This window comes from Sinohyriopsis cumingii, chromosome 8 (genome assembly GCF_028554795.1).
Source record: "Sinohyriopsis cumingii isolate HCF-2022 chromosome 8, ASM2855479v2, whole genome shotgun sequence".
Classification (NCBI taxonomy): Eukaryota; Metazoa; Mollusca; class Bivalvia; order Unionida; family Unionidae; genus Sinohyriopsis; species Sinohyriopsis cumingii.
In genome coordinates this window covers 60,793,154-60,814,140 of record NC_142968.1, presented here as the reverse complement: position 1 = coordinate 60,814,140, position 20,987 = coordinate 60,793,154, and the positions used below count along the sequence as shown (strand labels likewise).

The 20,987-nt window shown below is 33.9% G+C and overlaps 2 protein-coding genes across 8 annotated transcripts in view; one reads left to right on the top strand and one right to left on the bottom strand.

Annotated features, from left to right (window-relative positions):
* Positions 1-322: 322 nt before the first annotated feature.
* LOC149793652 (uncharacterized) overlaps positions 323-20,987 on the top strand; it is a 143,361-nt gene continuing 122,696 nt past the window's right edge. For 2 of the 5 annotated variants that reach the window (XR_016422859.1, XM_089967628.1), the window contains exon 1: positions 17,133-17,175. The gene's annotated coding sequence lies outside the window, so the exon portion shown is untranslated. Of the gene's footprint in view, positions 394-17,094; positions 17,176-20,987 lie in introns of those variants that run through there. The other 3 variants (XM_089967631.1, XM_089967629.1, XM_089967630.1) reach the window with 3 other exon arrangements.
* LOC149793651 (uncharacterized) overlaps positions 8,868-20,987 on the bottom strand; it is a 163,382-nt gene continuing 151,262 nt past the window's right edge. For all 3 annotated transcript variants that reach the window (XR_016422860.1, XR_016422862.1, XR_016422861.1), the window contains exons 5-7: positions 12,767-12,903; positions 11,827-12,008; positions 8,868-9,345 (exon numbers count right to left, since the gene is read on the bottom strand). The gene's annotated coding sequence lies outside the window, so the exon portion shown is untranslated. The remainder of the gene's footprint in view (positions 9,346-11,826; positions 12,009-12,766; positions 12,904-20,987) is intronic.

Here is a 20,987-nt window from a genome sequence, read left to right as displayed (position 1 = left end):
CAAATCGTCCTCTCTCTCTCTCTCTCTCTCTCTCTCTCTCTCTCTGCATGTGTAACCCTGTCTTTATAAATAAAATTCGTAAAACTATTTCGCTTTCAAAGGAAAAAGACAATAGTAGCTTATTTTAGTGACGATAATGGATAAAAATGAACTACACGATAAAGAACTTGTTTCCTATCCTTTGGCCTTGAATATTCTTTTTTACTACAAACCTTGTTTACGATCAATGCATTAACTTGAAAGCAACATATTCGTTTACAGATTTCCAAGCAGAACTTAAATAGGAATTACCAGGAACACTGTCCATCCCATGCCGGAAGCATATCAAATAGCAGAATTAGTCACGCGCCGTGTCATCATATTTTTGCGACAATCTAGCTGTACCTTCGATAAGTAAGTATTAACGCACTGTTCCGTTTCTGAATTACAATATTTACCTTTTGTTTCGCTTTATTGACTTTAAAATGATAGTTGTAGTCAAATTTACTCATATCTACAGTACCTTTGTAATCTTGTATCGATTGTAATCCCTATCTGCTAGTTGCTGTTTTAATTATGGTTTTACTTTCGTTTCCTCATCAAACTAAATTCTTGTTTAATTTCACATTGTTTACGTGGCAAAGTAGTAGTAAGTCTAAAATAATAGCAATATCTAGTAAAGTTTCAATTAGTTCAAATCACTAAAATTGTATGCTGGTATGACAATGTTAGAACCTCCTTTCGTTGATTCCTGGTGTGTCCATTGACCTATCTTTATAATTCACCTATGTAAAGGTGATTTCCTTTACCCGTCGTGACTTTTTGCTAGAAATCCAATTATAAACTAATGCGGAAATCCACATCACCATTACCGAAAATATGTCTTAAATAATGTTCCCTGTCTTGCTCTGCAAAGTCCTCGAATTACGTCCTTAATAAAAGTATATATACCAAAAACAACCAGATAATTCTTGAAGCTTCAAAATTTTGTCTTTGGGTCAGCCATCCACAACATGAAGATATAGATTCAGCAATCTACAATGTTTCTTCAGTCCATTCTTTCAAACACATAAGTCATACCTAACTTTTGTTAAATTTTGCTATGCTCAAAAACAACTACTTCATGAACTGAATAACAATATACTCTTTTAAATCAACCTTTTTTTAAATAAATGTAATCTCTCTATTTTAAGTCATTGTAAGTAATTCTTTCAAAACTTAAGAGATCTTGTACTATAACTTTTGTCAAATACCAATTTATATTTTATCCACATCAGGTACATAGTTTATTCCTTCATGTAACATTCCTATTAACATATTCCTATTAAGGCAGTTTCTGTTGACTTTAATTGTATCGCCACTGATGGTAATTTGCAAATCAGCATCTTTTCTGAAACATTGCATGAATCTGTTCAGATGTCTTAAAGCATTTGTACTACTAAAATGTTTTTGTTTTTTTTAAACACAACTAGCTTTGACCATTCGTCTATCCCATCCAAAATTGAAGAGTGTATGTATGTATGTATGTGTGTGCGTGCATGTATGCGTGTGTGCGTGCGTTCGTGTATGTATGTATTGACACCGATATTGTTGCTTTCACGTTAGAGACATTATGTATTTCTATCGCCACTCTAAACGCTGTTGAATTTGTCACAATATATCTTTATTCCATTAGTTTTCTTCCCTAAAAATCAAATTAGTTTGTGTTCAATGTTCTATCTCGGTTACGTAGAAGAAGATCGTACTAATTCAAAACATTTCCAAACGGTTTCGCACAGCAAGTAAAATGTATACAGAGTACGGTCATTAGGATGTAACAGTGCGATGGACTTTTCTTTCTGTTTATTGGGCTCTAATATGGAAATCTGCATGTGGCGGAGAGAACTAATATACATACTACTGCAGTAGAGTATAGTTTTTCTTTTCTGTAGCATTCCCTTTGATAACTTTGTCCGGCTTTTGGAATGGAAGAATAAATGTTTTGTTTGTAATATGGTTATACTGTGTTACTGGTTAACGCTCATTCATCCATTCTCAATTCATAATTATTAGTCCTTAGTAATTTAATCCCTTTAAACTCGTGCTACATTTTTATGAATTTATCAGCTCTTTTCAACGTTTTCAACTTTTCATTGTTTGTTTACTGTCTAGTTATTGTAAACATAATATCTTATCTGATTTGCAGTAGGTGGGTGTGGGGTGGGTGTTGATTTTCAAGACGTGTGCCAATTATAGCTCCCTCCGAACTGATATAAATCTTTTATTTACAAATCATGCTAAAAATAAATCACAATAATTAGTTATTATAATGCATACACAATGCACCAATATATATTTCTTTGTCCAACTGAATATTAAGCCTTGTATAAAAATAAAAATCACTAAGCATTTAACCACCATCAAATCAGACAACAGCTGAATATTTGTATTCCTCCCACTGGTATATAAGAAAACCCCATTTAATGTACAATATAAACAGAAAAGTACAAGGACAATATTTGCTTAACTTCGATACACGTATCTATTTTATTTTAAGCTATACGGTAGATGTGTAACTTCTACTGTGAATGGTATTTCTATACCATAATAACTATTTAATTTTAGTTTGCAAATGCGTCATGAGAGCTGAATGTATTTCCTGTTGTGGCAGATGACAAGTATCGGAATTGATTATTTTAGATCGCGGGAAGTCGTATCCGCTTGGGATACTGTCAATATTGCAATACATGAATTATTCCACCATTAAAAACACACACAAGCATTTTGAGGATTTATTGTTAAAATATATTTCCCAATCGATTTTAAAAATACAATATTAAAATCAAAATATACAGTAGCTTTCGTGGAAATAGGAGCAAAGGTACGATGTGATTGTTTTGTCAATATTTCACGTTTTGTTGCCTTCGCTTTTAGGGACCATTTTGACAACACATTGCTACTCTATAATGAAAGAAAGAAACAGCTAATGTTAAAGTGATGGATAATTCATCTCTGGTGAATTGATAAATCTGATGAATTACCTCTTAATACTGATCAAATGCGTTTGAATTTACTGACATGAACTTCAAACAGCTTCTGAAAGAATTAACGAGGAAACCGAAGAATGTCACTACTTAAAATAAGAGATGCTGTTACAATTGATCAATCAAATAGAAACTATCAATCTGACTGACTGATATCTGCGTACCTTCGTATATATGTGTGCATATATGACCGCCTAACTGTGTATATATATATATATATATATATATATATATATATATATATATATATATATATATATATATATATATATATATATATATGTATGTATATATATATATATATATATATATATATATATATATATATATATATATATATGTCAGCCTGTGTATCTGTCTCATATCTTCATGCTCAGAAAATTACAGTGCTAATTCTTATACAGAAGAAAAGTTTGACACAATCCATGCGCCATTTTGCCATAGCTGTTCTTTCATGTAGCTTATTTAAATTTTAAAGTGTCTTAAAAGTAGACCTGTAGTTGCATGTTTCACAAAGAATGGATCATTGACCCTCCAATGTATTTGACTGAGAATTATTTCCATTGACAATACGCTTCTAAACATATGTAGTTTCAGTTTCACATAAACTGTCAAGGTCATTTCTTGACTATATAATATATATCACATTCGTGGAATTAAAATCGAAATTAAACAACTGGGGATTTTTTGGTTTTTTTTTTTAAAATAGCAAAAACAAATTGATAAATCTTCAATTGTGGTTTGCAACAAATAGAAAAATTAATGTTGCTGTCAGTAAAGACTATGATATCCATAAAACTATTAATTTGACTGTAATTGTTTCCATATATACAAACAGACAGTTCATCAAATAAGAGCTGGGAAAGCACGTGACTTACCATTTAGATGTTCACAATATCATAAAGAATTAGAAGAACACCGACATATTTTCCTCATACACCACTTGGGGCATTGTTTGAATACACAGGTAATGACCATTTACTGAATATAGTTGTGATTTTAACATTTCTTATTTGAACAGTTTGCTTTCCGCAATGAAATTAAGAGATAAACTAGCAATTTAACTAAAAAGCTAATAAATGTTTAGTTCTTTAGATGTTTACATTTAAATTTGTATCATTATTTAAATATGTTTTAAATATTAGGTAGGCGTTTATCCATATTTTTAGGAACATTCGTCAGAGTCGATACATTGACACCTAATAAAAAAACAGGAATTCTTAGGACTAAAAGTAGATTGTTAAACTTAAAGATTTATTTTAACTTTCTGCGTCTGTTGTTACACTGAGAGATGAATTATGGGAAATGACCTTGAAAGTGCAAGGTACTCCGATTTTAAAATTATTTTCTGTTTCATTATTGCTTTCCTATAAAAGCTTCCATTATTGCGGCCAATTAAAGAATCTTTTGTGAAATCTGCATGCTCTGAGGCATGACATACAAAATTTGCATTTGTTATATACATGTTTTACACATGTTAGCCTCATATATGAAACACATAAGTTCGACCCATTCTACACATATATTCATCATGTATCTGAAACATGCGCAAACTAAGTCATATGTATGCTCTACGTGCATTTCATATGTGGTAGCTATCACATGAACAACTGCTGTTTACATTGTCCATATGTAAACGAACGTATGTTTTGGATATATCGTATTCAACTTGAACTCTACCTTACACGAGTTTTACATGTGTGTCAATTATTTTATGAACATAAAGGCCAAGTTAGGTATTGAGCAAGTTATATAATTTGTGGATAACTTGTATTAAGAGTATTTTGTTTCAGCACTGTGAAGTTGCTTTATTTACTTGTCACTTCCAATAATGAGTAACTAAAGCACAAGCTTGCTGGTAAATGAAAGTCAGTATTTCGTAGAAGTACGAGGAGTCTGACTCTATTACAAACAAACAAAACCTATTTACCTTTCGCTAAATATATATCGCTTTCGGATATAAAAAAAATAATTAATGTTTTGAGTTACATATATTTTAATGGTATGGTTTTAAGAGGCTTTTAAAATGTATTTTAAATAGTTCAACCCTATCCAGCTGTTGTGCTTTTCTTGTATGTATAATAATTATTTAACTGATTTTTTTTTTTGGGTTTATTACATTTATTTTGAGGATTGCCTTCTGTCACTTCTATCTGTTCATTTAACTATCGGACAGCTTATCGAAATAAATAGTTATAGATGTACAGATAAAATGGTTTTCATAAATTCACATTTTTATCATTTTCTAATTTTTCCTTCGATATTTTTCTATTTGTATTTATCTTTTTTAAGTTGAAAAATTCATTGCACAATACATTTCTGATACATGGGTTGTCTATTCAGATTACACAGGGTGTACTGGAAAGTTTGTGAAAATTATAGATTGATTTCGTCTTGTGTTTTCACTTTTGAAGTTTTCAATTTTATACATAATATTTCATGGTAAATGTGCAGAGTTTAATTGGAAAACTTTCCTTGTCTGAAACATGGCAAAGTCTATGTTATTGACAAACAGTAGTTATTTACATTTTTCTAATTCTTAACAGTCCAACGCATATTCTTCATATGCGCCTTGAAAATGTTATTAAATGACTTGGGCGGACGTATGGGGTTTGTTTGTACATGCTGGGAAGAGAGTGATGTAGCACATGTTTGAGAACTGAAATAAATTGCCAATGATTCAAGGTTCAATTGTTCATTGGGTGTTTCCAGTGCCGGATTACCAGATGGGCAGATTAGGCACCTGCCTATGGGCCCCATGCCTTTTAGGGGCCCCGCGACATCGGATCAAAATAATATTAATAAAAAGTATTAGGATATATTTTGCGGGGGGGGGGGGGGCAAGATTTCGACTGCCGAAGGGTCTCCACAGGGTTTAAACCGGCACTGGGTGTTTCTCAAAGTTCTTTTCCTATCCCCTGAACATGGCCTATGGGTTAAGCCATATAAACTACCAGTATTTAGTTTACTACCCAATGACCACGGTTACACTTATTAGGCTTGAAACAAACACAAAACTGACGAATTAATACATACGACTGACACTGAACCTGATTTTAATCCCAATTCCCTGTGACGTAAGATTATTTAAAAACTATTGAGATCACTGCCACCTAAATACACATAAATAAATGTAATGAACAGAAAAAGACTCATTTGTAGATGCAATTGACACAGTCCGTGTGGTCGGTCATACCTCTAATCTGTGCGTCTACTGGCCATAAAAAGGAATTTACATTTACAACTGGCATTAGCCCATTTGACACATCCGTACCGAAAGCGACTTAACACCGGTATTAAGTTTCTCTGTGATATCCACATTAACACTTACAGGAAATGGAATGGTGAATTTATCCTTATAACTGGTAATGGCCACAAAGGCCAACCCTCAACTATTGGGACAAAACCCTTAGAATCCTAGATCATATCTTAAGTACTATCGAGATCCGAGACCTACATCCAAGACCTCGACGCTAATATTTGTTTTGGGCGTCTGGTAGCACTAAAAACATAAATAACACGCGATACGTTTTACGCTGTTGGACTATCGAGATCCCAACCCTGCGACCATGTACATGCCGTACATACTGAACCTGTAAACAAATGCACATATCCAAATGGCATTTGGTCCTGGTTCATTCCTTACCCTTGAGGACCTTCCCAAGAAGCTCAAATGTTTGCGATGAAGGTCAAAGCTGGGAAGCACTGTGATAATTATTTTACAAACATGTTATTCTGTTTTACATTGGTTCTGTTATGCTATATTCCTAATTATCTTTATAATGCCATAAATCTAAATACATCTAATTGCGTGCATAATCTGACATCATTACAGCTTCGAGAGTATGATACTTCTGATAAGTAGAATATATGTATTTATATGCAATAATTAATTACAGTACATAGTTTCGGCTGTGCTAACTTGAAGTCATATTTCCCTAATACATTGTGTAATGATCCAAGTGAGCTTATAAATCTTACAATCATTTTTGGGTAGAATTGTTCTAGCATTCGAGGGTATGTCATGGCCTGGCAAGCAAGCTCCTACCAACCTGTCTAGGTGGACGATATAACCAACATTTCCCTCCTATGGCATATTCTTCTGAGGCCACTGGGTGCATGGATCTTTCCAAGTCATGTGAGAGTTTAGGTGGTATATTTAAACAGTTCTCACACTGAGCTACAAAACACAGTTACCTCCCCCTCAAAAGAGCATTACATACAACACTAAGTGATCCATGGAATAAGGAAGGCCATATCATGAAGCTAATGCATAAAAATTATTTAAATATATAAAAAGAAATAGAAAGGTATAATATATGTGGCTGACTGCACCAATACAAAAATATTAGTTTTTCTTAAGGGGACAGGGGTCAGATTTTGTGTACAAATTTAATGCTGCATTCACCGACCTGGCATATAAAAAAATCATAAAAATTAAAATATACAAGTGAGATCAAAAAGGCACATATTTTTAGAGACCTATATTAAAAGAAAGCATAAGAATATTATCCACTTGACCAGATAAGTCAATGGCAGTTCATAGCAATAAAACGTTTATGCACCCCAACCCCTATTTTATATCTGCACTTTTCACGTCAGAAGGTCATTTTTGACACCATGTGATGCTCAAAGTAAAAACATAAGCCTTTTTCCTAGATGATAATTGTGCAAAACAATGTGTACTAAAGAGGCTAATGCAACTAAAAACAGTCGTCATCCAAGCCGTTTTTGAGATATTCTACTTGCTCTGAGCCCACGTATTTACTGCTATGGCAGGCTAGCTCTTCTTCACAGTCGACTATTGGTACTTCACTATCTACATACTGCAGAGTAACAACGGAAGGTGTACATGCCTGATATATGTTTCAAGAACAACACAAGTCCGAAACACCTAGCTCAAAAATATATGCATATCTTTAATTAGTAAACAATAATAGCTGAAAAAGTCACACCATATCATCAAGTTAAGAAATTTGCCAGGGCCCAATTTACAAAACTAGCCCATGCCATCTTAAGAATTTGGCTGAAAAATGATTTATGTCAGAAGTTGTGTGCATGTCACATATTTAGATATTATCTAGTAAAATGGTATATATGAAATCTTTTTGTGTGCAAAACTAAAATTGGTATTACACCTGTAGCAAAGTGACAACTTTGCAGCAAAAAGCATTGTTTTGTTTACATTGTGGGTAATGATTCACTGCATTTCTTGAAACATTTCAAATTGTCTGCAACCTCATATGCTTTTGGTCTTTGTTTACCACCATAGCATCAGGACATACTTAAAATTCCTTTAGAATGCTTCTTGAATGTCAAGAAGAGATTGTCAGTGTCAGAAATGAAAAGTTTGTATAAACGTTTCTAGTAAACCTAAGGAAACCACACATTGGAGTAAATAATGTGCTTTAAAAGCAATTTCAGTTTGATATAAAAGAAACAGTTCCTAACCTTTCACTATTATTCTGGATATGCTAATAGCAGCATCAGTGTTGTGTGGGTGGGTGTGGTAATCAAAACAACAGTCTAGCTAGATTTCAAATTGTTTGCAACCTACAATGCTTTTGGTCTTTGTTTGCCACCATAGCATCAGTACAGTATCAAAATTCCTTTATAATGTTTCATGAATGTCAAGAAGAGATCTGGAAGTTATAAATTTTAGGAGGGAATGACAGAAATGCTGTCTTAGTTGTCAGTGACAGAAGTGAAAAGTTTGTATAACTCTTCTAGCAAACTTAAAGAAATCACACATTCAAGTAAATAATTAATTTTATTATTATTCTGGAGATGCTAACAGCAGCATCAATGATGTGTGTGTGTGTGTTATGGGGGGGGGGGGGTGAGTAATCACAACAACAGTCTAGCTAATCTGGAGAGATCAAAGTTTAATCAATTAACATTTGACCATGCTGTAATAGTGATATACTCATGTGTGGGACCCTAGTAAACCTACTAAGTGACATATCAAATAAATTCATTGATACACTGCCACTGAAAGTGACCATACATATATAATTACTCAATACACTCTAACAGAGAAATTTCTTCCCAGACACCAATTCACTTATAACTGACTTTAATGTCAGTTGTAAGTGAATAGTAAATAATAACATAAGGTATAGATCAAATATTTGCAGTGGAAAATTCAGTTCAAGGTAAAAAGCATTTCAAATGCTTGGTTTTTAATAAGCACGTACCATAAAACAACTCTTGTGGAAGTTAAATTTGTCTGTCAAGGTCACTCTCTAGTGCACTTAGATCAGAATGAGTATCTGGATGTCAAGTTGTTTCTTTCAGCATGACTAACCGATTAATCCTAATCTTTTGCCATGCAAACTGAGACCTGCAAAAAGAAAAGAAACAAGTGATAGTGATGTACTTTTAACAGTCACTGAAAGCATAAGAATTTCAGAGGAGAAATTGTTAGTGTATTGTCAAGTGCATGAAACTGCAACTTAATTTTAAAGGTCTACTAGAGTGTAATACACATTATATATCTGAATGTTCATTTTTCACTAAATAACTCAAAAATGTGCATTAAAAATGCATATTTTAACTCACAGAGAAGAAAACAAAGATTATGTTTGCATGTATCGGTGTTTTACGGAAAATGCTCCAGAAATATTTGTATTCTTCCAGTGATAATAGGATTTCCGGAAGTGATGTATGGTTGGGAAGTCTCTCAAGTTTAGTGTATGTGGTGATGGTTGAATTCAGTGATGATTCAAGTGAATTTACAGCAAATTTGACATGCTAATAATAGTTATGTGAGGAGGTGAACTCCTAGAACATAATGAATTTTAAGAAAATTCTGCTCGTCCAGGTTAGACAGTAAGCCTGAACATGGACAAGGACCTTAAAAAGGACACAGGACATAATGAGGCTGAGTTGCGCTTGGGTTATTCTTTCTGGTAATTACTATTATCATTATGTCAGTTATTATTATTATTCTTTCGTTAATGTTTTTCTATTTCATAATGAAAAGAGAAGGGCATGAATTTGGGTGAAACTTTAATGTCTTCAGAGTAGATTGTCATGTGGGTGTGGTTCATCAGTAACTAGTGATGTTAAAAGTTAAACACATAAGACTCAGACTGTGAAACGTGTAGGCATAAATACTTTATTAACTTTATGACAAGGTTGTTCTTTTAAACTATGATGAAATGCAGACCCCAAATGTACTTTGGGTGTGATTGTTTACTACCCTCCACAGATTGTAAAACTGAAGAATATTTAAAAGAAAATGTAATCATAGACCTGGTGTATTCAGATGTTCAGCAAGATATATTTTCTCCATGGGTCTAGGTGTATAATACTAGTGACAATGAAATATACATACTTATGGGGAAACAAATTTTGAGAATAATAATAATAATAATAATAATACATTGCTGATTATTATGTTATTGTGGTACAAAAGGAAGAACAAAAGTCTAACCATGCATCACATATATAGCATTCTTTATCGTGCAATAACTTCTCATAAATTTTATCCACAAGCTTGCTCTCTAATGAATGATGGAGTGTATTTACCATGTATATTGGTGTATCTGTGGAAACTGCAGCAGTAACTAAATTGTTGATAAGTGTAGATGCTGTAAAGAGATTACAATTTTGAATAAGACTGAAGAGGTCAGGGTGGATTGTATCATTATCATCAAAGATTTCAGACAGTTTGCTTTGATGAATATGTCCTGGAAGCAGCCTACTGTGCCTACATTCAGCAATATGGAAATTGCAAGGAAATCCTGTCAGAGTACATGAACACTTGTAGGCTAAATATTCTTACAGTAGTAATTGTGCCACTATCAATGTCTATTTTGGGACAAGTGATTGCTTTATATGCACGTTAAAATTATGATTAAAATTCCTTTTCATAAAATTATTCCTTTACTAACAAAATGTATAAGTACTATCACTTTACTTGAGTGCTGAATTTTTACCTAAACTTTTCATTTTGATAAAATATCATGATAAAATCATTCGTCCATTATCTTGGAAATTCTCATGATTATTTTTAATCCTCTATAATTTCATTTCTTTAACAGATTCTATACTATGACATTAAAACATCTTGCTGTCCATTCATGCTCAAATTTCATTCATTTAGCATCCTAACACTGGTTGTAGTAAAATCTAATTTTATGCTAAAGGCATTGACTCTGAAAACATGAGATAAGTAACAGAAAACCGGGATACATGAAATAACATAACTGTATTCACGTTTAAAAATTTGCTGTATTTTCAGTCATAAATAAATGCTTATAGGTGGCAATAACTGTTTATCAACTGACAATGGCTAATCCTGACCACTTCCTCCAGCACTGCCATCAATTCTTCAACATAGTCTGAAGACAAAAATCATTACCACAGTAATTCAAGAAACTGAAAAAATGTAATCCACTGCCTATATTTCACACTGACAATTTACCAAAGTAAATTACTGGAATTGGAAACAAGACTTAAACAGTATTTCTTTTAACATACATATAAATTATAGTCTAATGAATGAATGAATAATAATAATAATAATACTTTTTTTGTGATGTATGATTTTAAATATGTGCTACAAAAAAGAATCTGTGTTAGCTTTGTTTTGATTTAAATCTTTCAAGTTTGAGTTGCTCTTCTTTAGTTAGTATTCCCTTCTGTGTGTGTATGTACAGGGCTGGGGAGGAGGGGGCTGACTGTATTCCTAGTGATAAGTTCACTCCAACTTAAATATAACTTTAAACATAGAACTGTTCAATTACTATGTGTGCTTGTATACAAGTTTTATCAAATGGTATCATTCAGTGTAGTAAAAATTGCAATATCTACATACCCTTGGCTACATGTCACACATCATAATAGTTTGTGGCTCTCATATTCTCTCTGATCCATTTCTGTTCTGAACATGCCCATCTATAATAATTGTGTCCACCTCCACACTGTGGTTCTGCAGTTTTTCATGGCTCAAGGAAAGTCCCTCTTCTCAATGCCATAACTACTCTTTACTTCATTGATCTAAAGAAAATTAACAATATCTCCATTTCTTGAAATGTGACATCATCTGTACATAGTTTAAATGTGTTTAGCAACATTTTATAAATGGACTTGTGCATAAGAAACATTGAAAAAGTAAGCTCATTTTCTTGCATGAGTGTCATGTATGAATGCTGACAAGTACATGAAAGTTGGCAATGCATTTGCTCCTTCTCTTTACTTGCTGGACATTACAACCTGTGTAGTAGGTGAAATTTTTTATGTGTATTCTGATCATCATAGTTTTCACACAGATGAGGATTTGTCACGAATATGTGTATCATTTAAAGTGCATCATTGCTAAATAATAACAAGTTCACAAGTACTTGGTCTACAAAGTCAAATGCTTATATAACCATACTGAGTTTAGTTAATACAATGTTATATGTTTTGTTTGCTTGTTATTTTTCTTAAGTATCTTATCAGTCTGACAATGAACAGCAAAACTGCATGATGGTGTATCTAGTCCCTGTAATAAGAGTATGAGAAATGTGTTTCATGCCTTTGCAGTAGATATGGTGGTCACACATGAAGCCTTTTGCATACCTGAATAATAACTGACAATTGAACCAATTGTCTTTCCTTACTTTTGAAACTAATGGTTGATCATAAAGTTTGACATATTACGAATACATTGTAGTTTTTCCGCAATAAAAATTAGATAAATTAATTATTGACTCATATGCTGATACAATGTGTGAGGCCTTAGGAATCCATATCAACTATGAAGCTATACAAACCATGTAAACAGGGAATGGATGGAAAGTTCACTGTGACAACAAAATGCACCACTGGATATGTCACACCATCTACTGTCTTCGGTTCTCTCTAGTGCATTATCTTCCAGGTGCTGGTTTTCAAAATTCACACTCAGTACCTAAAAAAAATATATATATATATATATATATATATATATATATATATATATATATTTATATGTGTGTGTGTGTGTGTGTGTGTGTGTGATTAGAGCAGCATTAGAAGGTAAAATCTTTACACCGACAGCATTAAAGCATTTTAAAAAGTTCCTTTTAACTATAGTTCTGTACATATTCTGAATCATAATACTATACTCTCCACACTGAATGGACATTGGTATTCACACTCACAAGGTTGTGGCTTTGACTCTGACCTAGACCATTATCCATCGACACAGTTGTTGCAAAAAAAAAGGTAATTTACTCCCAGTGCTTCTACACAAAGGGGTAATTAGCCTTTACAATCAAGCACAATCTTGTATTTACAACAGTATGGCTTTAGCAGAAAACTTGTTTTGTCATTAATATTGTTGTTGAACAAGCATGAAATAAGCATGGACATGCAAATTAATTTTCCCGGGGGGGGGGGGGACTAAAAGCCAAGGGTAACACACACATACACACACACGTCATGGTAATGCAGGTTTCATTTTGTGGGAAGGGGCGGGCGCTATTATGGTTTGCAAACACCCTCCCACTAAAATCGCCCTCTTCCATTGATCGTTCTTTTGCTAGGTATATTTGTGGCGACTCGGTTGTCTGGCCAGAAAACACGCTTGGTACTGCATTTTGCAGGATTCGTCTGATGATCGTATAACTAGTGACTCTTAATTTTATAGACGGTGTCGAAATCGTCGTCTCTCAAATGGTCACTGCAGACTATCTCACCCGTCACTGGTCGGATAATGCATGTCACTTCGAGGTCTCTAACCAACCATATATGAGGGAATGGGGCTATGGAGTGTCTACAAAATCAACTAATGCAGCTAGCAACGAAAGTAGAATTGCAGTGCCCTACAGGACGTCACTTCCGCTTTGTCTTACGGAAATTGCCGAGCGCGAAATCGGCTAGGAGCGTTTTTCCTTGTGCGATAAAAACTCGATGTCTTGTGGTCACTGTTTTCATTAATGACGACGTATTTGACATAATGACATCAGGAGGATTAAATGTATCATATAAATGAAAGTTTTGTGAGCATACTAGAGACCTTTAAGCTTTTCCCCTTTGTTAACCGAACCTAGACATTTTAAGATTATATATATATATATATATATATATATATATATATATATATATATATATATATATATATCTATATATATATATATATATATATATATATCTATATATATATATATATATATATATATATATATATATATATATATATATATATATATGCTCAATTTTTTTCCTGTTAACTTTACATTGTCAGAATTGATCAGTATTACCTGATTACTGAATTCGCGCGCCAATACACATATAGCATTCACGTGCATAAAGGAACTACTTTCTATTGTAAACAAACAATGGACGCAGATGCCAGCACTTTTGATTTGTAAACAAATCATGTACACTCGCGTAAGAGGCGCTTTACGTTGTGGTTGTATAAATTTGTTTCTGAATTAACTAAAACAGATGTTTCGTGGACTGCCGCATACCAGCTGCTTTGGCACATTTCGCGTTGATACAATGTTTCGGATTTAGGCTAGATACAGTATACAACAGACGCCAAAAAATGTCCTTACAACTAACATACAAGTGACAAGTCATATACTGTCTTCTTTAGCTGGTGATACGAATGGCACAAAAAAATATACTTACAGTTTTACATCCTGAATTTCCTCAAAATATACTTTCTTAGTTCTGCAAATCCGAATTAAATGAGCCATGTCATTGGTTCTCAACCTTGATTACACATTTCGAAATTGTACTGTAATTTCGAAGACAAGTGCAATTACATCCTCCTTACTGCACTCAAAATGAAATAAGCATTAAATTCCATAGCGTCCTTTTGATAATTGCAATTGAAAGACTTCATAGTTTTCCACATTATGATTTCAAACATTCAGTGACAGAAACAGAAACACATTTGCAAATGTCAAGACGGTTCTCCCTAGCTGATTCAATCCCATGTATTTCGTGTGGAATTGTCACATACAATCTAGTCCATAATCACAAAATTTCGCAGAATCGAAAAAAAAATACCAACGTCAATTCATTTCACATCAAATGGAAAAGTTGTTGAAATGCACATTCATTCACAATATGACTCCAAATTTCAATTTTGACTAGGCACGCCATTTTCTCTCGAAAGTTATGTCGAGCGCGCGACTAAGTTCACATTTATCTCTGCGGAGTTATGTGCACAGTATTAATGTTGGTGTTGTGCAATGATGAATACGCGCTTGTGTATTTAGTTTGGAATACGGCATACATTCATTTACGTTGATTTTGTAGTGTATTATGTTTATATAATTAAGCCTGAGGTAGAATAAAAAAATAAGCATATAATAAAAAGGTTACTGCATTTGTATGGGAAAATATGAACTCGTTTTGTCGGACGGATATACTGCACTCCCAAGGTCGTGCAGTATTCCATCCAAAAAACTCGTTCATGTTTTCCCATACTATTGCATAACCTATAATTATCACCCAAGTTTGAGATATGAATCTATTATGTCAACTTCCCAGTGTGGTCATGAAGGTAGAAACTATATCGGTATGTTAAAACTTTCATTTTTCTCACCAAAATATAGCAAGCAATATGCCATATGCATCACTATTTCCAAGACATTTCCACTGATGACATTCAACATTCACAACAGTATGTTTATGTACGACTCCTCTGAAGTCTGTCTGCTCTTGTGGAGTTAAATTACTTTTAAGAATGCAGTTTGACATGATATGCAATTGCTTCTGTGTGTCTGTACTGAACTATGAATAATATTCATAAAAATAGGGGTGCAAACCTTGACAACTGCAGAAAGAGCAAGACAATACATTATGGTCCCCACTTTGTTCCCATATTTAGTACTTTAAGTCCAAAATATGCTACTTGTTCGTAATTTAAACAGTTCTCACGCTGAGGTATTAAACACAGTTACCTCCCCCTAAAAAGAGCATTACATACAGCACTAAGTGATACATGGAATAAGGAAGGACATATTATGAAGCTAATGCATAATAATTATTTAAATATATAAAAGTAAATAGAGAGGTATAATAGATGTGGCTGACGGCACCAATAAAAAAATATTAGTTTTTCTTAAGGGAACAGGGGACAGTTTTTATACACAAATTTAATGCCGCATTCACCGACCTAGTATTAAAATTAAAAATATCATAAAAATAAAATATACAAGTGAGGTCAAAGGTACATATTTTTTATACGTATATAAAAACAAAGCATAAGATTATTATCCACTTTACCATATAAGTCAATATCAGTTCATAGCGGAAAACCTTTATGCACTACAACCCCAAATTTATATCTGCAATTTTCATGTCCGAAGGTCATTTTTGACACCATGTGAAGCCCTTTTCCTAGATGATAATTCTGCAAAAAAGTATATACTAAATAGTCTAATGCAGTCGAAAATATTTGTCATCCAAGCCGTTTTTTAGATATTCTACTTGCCTCGAACCCACGTTTTCACTGCTATGGGAGACTAGCTCTTCTTATTATTCGACTAATGGTATTTCACGGGGCAGTGTCCAGTTTTTATGTACAAATTTAATACCGCAATCAGCGACTTAACATAAAAAAAATCATAAAAAAATCAAACACACAAGCGAGGTCAAAAATGTTCATATTTTTAGATACCTATATTAAAACAAAGCATAAGAATAGTATTCACTTGACCAGAGAAGTCAATGGCAGTTCAATGCAGAAGAAGTTTGTGCACCCTAACCCCTATTTTATAAATGCATTTTTCACATCCAAAGGCCATTTTTGTCAGCATGTGGTGCTCATAGTGCAAACGTAAGCCCTTTCCCTGGATGAAAGTTTCGAAAAACATTGTCTACTAAATAGTTTGATGCAATTCAGAATAGTTGTCATCCAAGCCGTTTTTGAGATATTCTACTTGCCTTGAGCCAACGTGTCTACTGCTATGGGAGGCTAGCTCTTCTTCCTAGCCGACTATTGGTATTTCACTATCAACATACGGCAGAGCAACTATGGAAGATGTACATGCCTGACATCAATTTCAAGAACAACACAAGCTCTAAACACCTAGTTCACAAATATGTCCATATATATAAATAGTAAATACTAATAGCTGAAAACGTCACACCATAGCCTTAAGTTAAAAAATTTGCCGAGCCAATTTACGAAACTAACCCATGACAATTAGTATTACTTGCGATTCTACCAGGTCATATTATGGTAAGTAATTCACAAATTTTCACTTTTAAAGAACATCATTACCGCATGTATGTACAATGTATAATGAGTGCAAACATTATACGAGAAGTGAGCCAGTAATTATGTTACAGTATGTTCAAGGAAGCGAGGGCGAACGTAGGTCAACATGGCCGATGGTGGGCGTATTGTAGTAAAACCATTGCTAGCATAATTAATTGAAATACCTTTCCTACGTTTTAATATTTTCAATATTTAGACGTAAGAAACATACACAGATAACAAAGTTAACGCTTAGCAGGAATTTGGGAACACCATAAAACATGTTTGCATGCTGATAAGAGGCAAACTATTCAGGCGATAAAGGTATTTCTTAAATTATATGTAAGGTTTACGAGTAGCCGTTCGTGTTATATTAGTATTTTATTTAATGTCCTATTTTTATATTTTGTGAGTTGGAGACTTAAGAGTACCAAAACAAGAACCTGTCGACCGCTCCGGTTGCTCAGTGGTTAGAGCGTCCGCCTCAGATGCGGGAGGTCGTGGGTTCGATCCCCCGGCCGAGTCATACCAATGACTTATAAAAATGGTACTAACAGCTGCCTCGCTTGGCGCGCAGCATTAAGAGGTTAGTGTTAGGATTGGTCAGCCAGGTGTCAGGATAATGTGACTGGGTGGAACATGATGCTCTAGTGTTAGACATCACTATAAACTGCCACACTGCAGACATCGTAACGTTACGACTGAAAACTTGTTAAAGCTACGTTAAAAAACCAAATCACACACACACACACAAAGAACCTGTCAATATTAGTGTCTTTGTCACTATTTATCATACAGTTGAAGCAAAATATATTAGAATGTAATGCTTACGTTTTCTTTGCTATAAACATAATACTAGATCTTAATTTAAAATGTGAAAGGTTGAAACTAGTAATTACTTGCAAACTAAAAACGGTTGCATGTAATCCTTCCTGCCATTAAGGTAAAGAGGTTAGTTTTCTACCATGCGAGCAGACTCAATCATGTTATGTTTTGGATCTGACTGCTCAACTGACCAATGGGAACTTCATTTGCATATCAAATGGGAAGAGCTGACATAAGGAAAATCCCGGAAGTTTCCCAATTTCCCCACGTTTCTACTGCTGGTATTATATACTCTGCCTTTTAATTTAAAAAACAAAAACCTACTTCTAATCATGAGCAGAAACAAAAGTTACGTAATGTTTGGTTTACTGTCTTATAATTATAGCTTTTGTAGTCGTTGTGTTGGTCATGTGTTGAATAAAGTCCAATATTTTCTGAGTGGTTATGTATGCTATTATTATTTTTTATTTTCAGGAACTAAACAACCATCGGTGCGAAATGATCATATTTCAGTAAAACGTAATGCTTTTCTTCTTCCGCATACTTGAACAATAGGTTACCTTTGGTATAAAAAAATATAAAATAATAAAAGACAAAGATTTTCTCAAGTTGCATTATGTTACACTTAATTACACGTTACATTTATTTTGAATAAATTGGAAAATATAATTCCTAACGCGTTATTTAAAATATCGATTTACTTTTGAAAGTAATACGTTACAATTCAAACGAATTGCTTTTGCTATTTATGACACAAACGGATACTGATATTACCTGACCAGTTAATTCTAGTTTCGTGTGTTGTGTACCAGTACATAATTTGCTAAAAATAAACTCGTAGCTACAACATATAATCAATTCAGTTGTATGTACAATGCCGTCTGTATACCAACGCAAACATCAATGGGTAGTCAAATGTTAACAAAAGAAACTTTTGTCATACTGTCAGGCATAGCTTGTTTGTCTAGATCTTTATTTTCCTGAGTATTTGAGATGACAATAGACGAATTATCGTATACATATTAGTCCACTATGGCCGCGTGTGACTATAGGTAATACTGAACAACACAGGATACTATTTGAAGGATATGGAGGTTTTTTTTTTTTTTTTAAATTCAGTTTTAGTCACTGATCAGTACATGTAATCCACATCCAGAAAAAAAAAGATATAAAACATGCAGTTTTATTGCAACGCTGCCAGTCAAAGATGACGAAAAGTCAAAGGTGAGGAAGACACCTACTAAAAACATGACTAATTCGGTTCAACTCACGGAATAATCCAAAGTGAAGTCATAAAATTGGCCCTATAATAGTATGAACGATACCTTTTTCAGTGACATATCCAATAAACAAACAATTGAAAGAGTGAACAAAATGAAATTAACCTTAAATCCTCTGAATTATTATTCTGGATCACTAAAATTCAAAACTTTATTTCTGCAAATCTAAAACATGAACATTAGTTACATTTGCAGTCGTTGAAAACTTTGAATCAAAATTGCTCAAACCCTTCAAGGGTTCTACGCATGGAATCTTTTTTGTTTGAATTCTCTCCACTTTCCTCCAGTTAATTTTTTTAGGCAGGACGGGCGTTCAAAACAGCGGAAGTGAGTAGCATCGCATGTGCTCAACGCGAGTGTGATGTTGAGAAAAAAAATCAACAATAATCTGAAGGAAAAAAATCATACAGAGTGACAAACATACCTTAGATTACCCCCATGAGTAGTGAAGTGGGATACCCTACGGACAATGGAAATTCCAGTCAAAACACCCCTGGGACACTCTACGGACAATGGAAATTTAACATGGCGAAAAATCGTGGGACAATCTACGGACAAGGGGAATTTAACATGGGAATAAATCGTGGGACAATCTACGGACAAGGGGAATTTAACATGGGATTTTTTTTTTAAAATTTTTAAAAAAATTTTTTTAAAAAAAGGGGTAGGCAATTCAAAGACTATCTCTTTTCGAGAAATATGGCTGGCCCTGAAAAGGGCCTTTGGGTTTTCTTCTTCTAATTTCTTCTTTTCCTCCACCAAGTTCTTATTTTATCTCCTACACTCTTCTTCTCTTTCTTTTTTTTCTTCTCCTCTTCTTTCTTCTCTTCCTCCTCTTCTTTCTTCTTCTTTTCATTTTCTTCTTCTTTTTCAATTTTTTCGTTCCAATTGCGTATTCTTATTCTTTCCTCTTCATCCTCCTTCTCCTCCTTGATCTCTTTCATGACACCACTAATTTTGTCCTTTGCTTTCCTTAAGTTATTAATTTCCATCTTCACACGATGGGGACTATAGGAATAATGGTCTTCAACCAGTCTTAATAGCATCTGTTCCATTATTCCTAAGTTGTCTAAAACGTCTTGCAAGGTTTGTAATTTGTCCATTTGGTTTGACGCCATCTTCTTTGTATTCTTTGCAGAATGGTTTGAACAACTAATACTGTGGGTTCTTATACGAAAAGCGCGAACGTGAAGGAAAACATCCCCCCTAAAACATAAAATGGATCTTACCTAGATCATGACCCAACAACGCGCGGACGTGAAGGAAAACATCCCCCTACTTTCTCATTTCATATAATAAAACCCTAACTTTACTCTTCACATACGCTAAGAAACCCATAATCTACTATTCACACAAACATACCTGAGCTCTTACAAACACAAACACACCAACACACAAACTCATACCCTCACACTATCTTAAAAAAGAGTTAGTGTTTATATACACACTACTCTACCTACACACATTGGCAAATATATCGTTATTTCTTTTCTAGAGTATTGGGTAGCCCTGAAAAGGGCTGTTTTTTTAAACTCCAGATGCACCTATCTAATGGTTGCACCTTCCTGGCCTGGCGCCGCACACGCATCTTCTTCCCCAGTCTTCTTTCACCTTTCTTCTGGGGAGCGCAGAGGGAGGATGATTCGCTTCAGCACCCCAATCCTCTGTTTCAGGAATATTAAACGACAT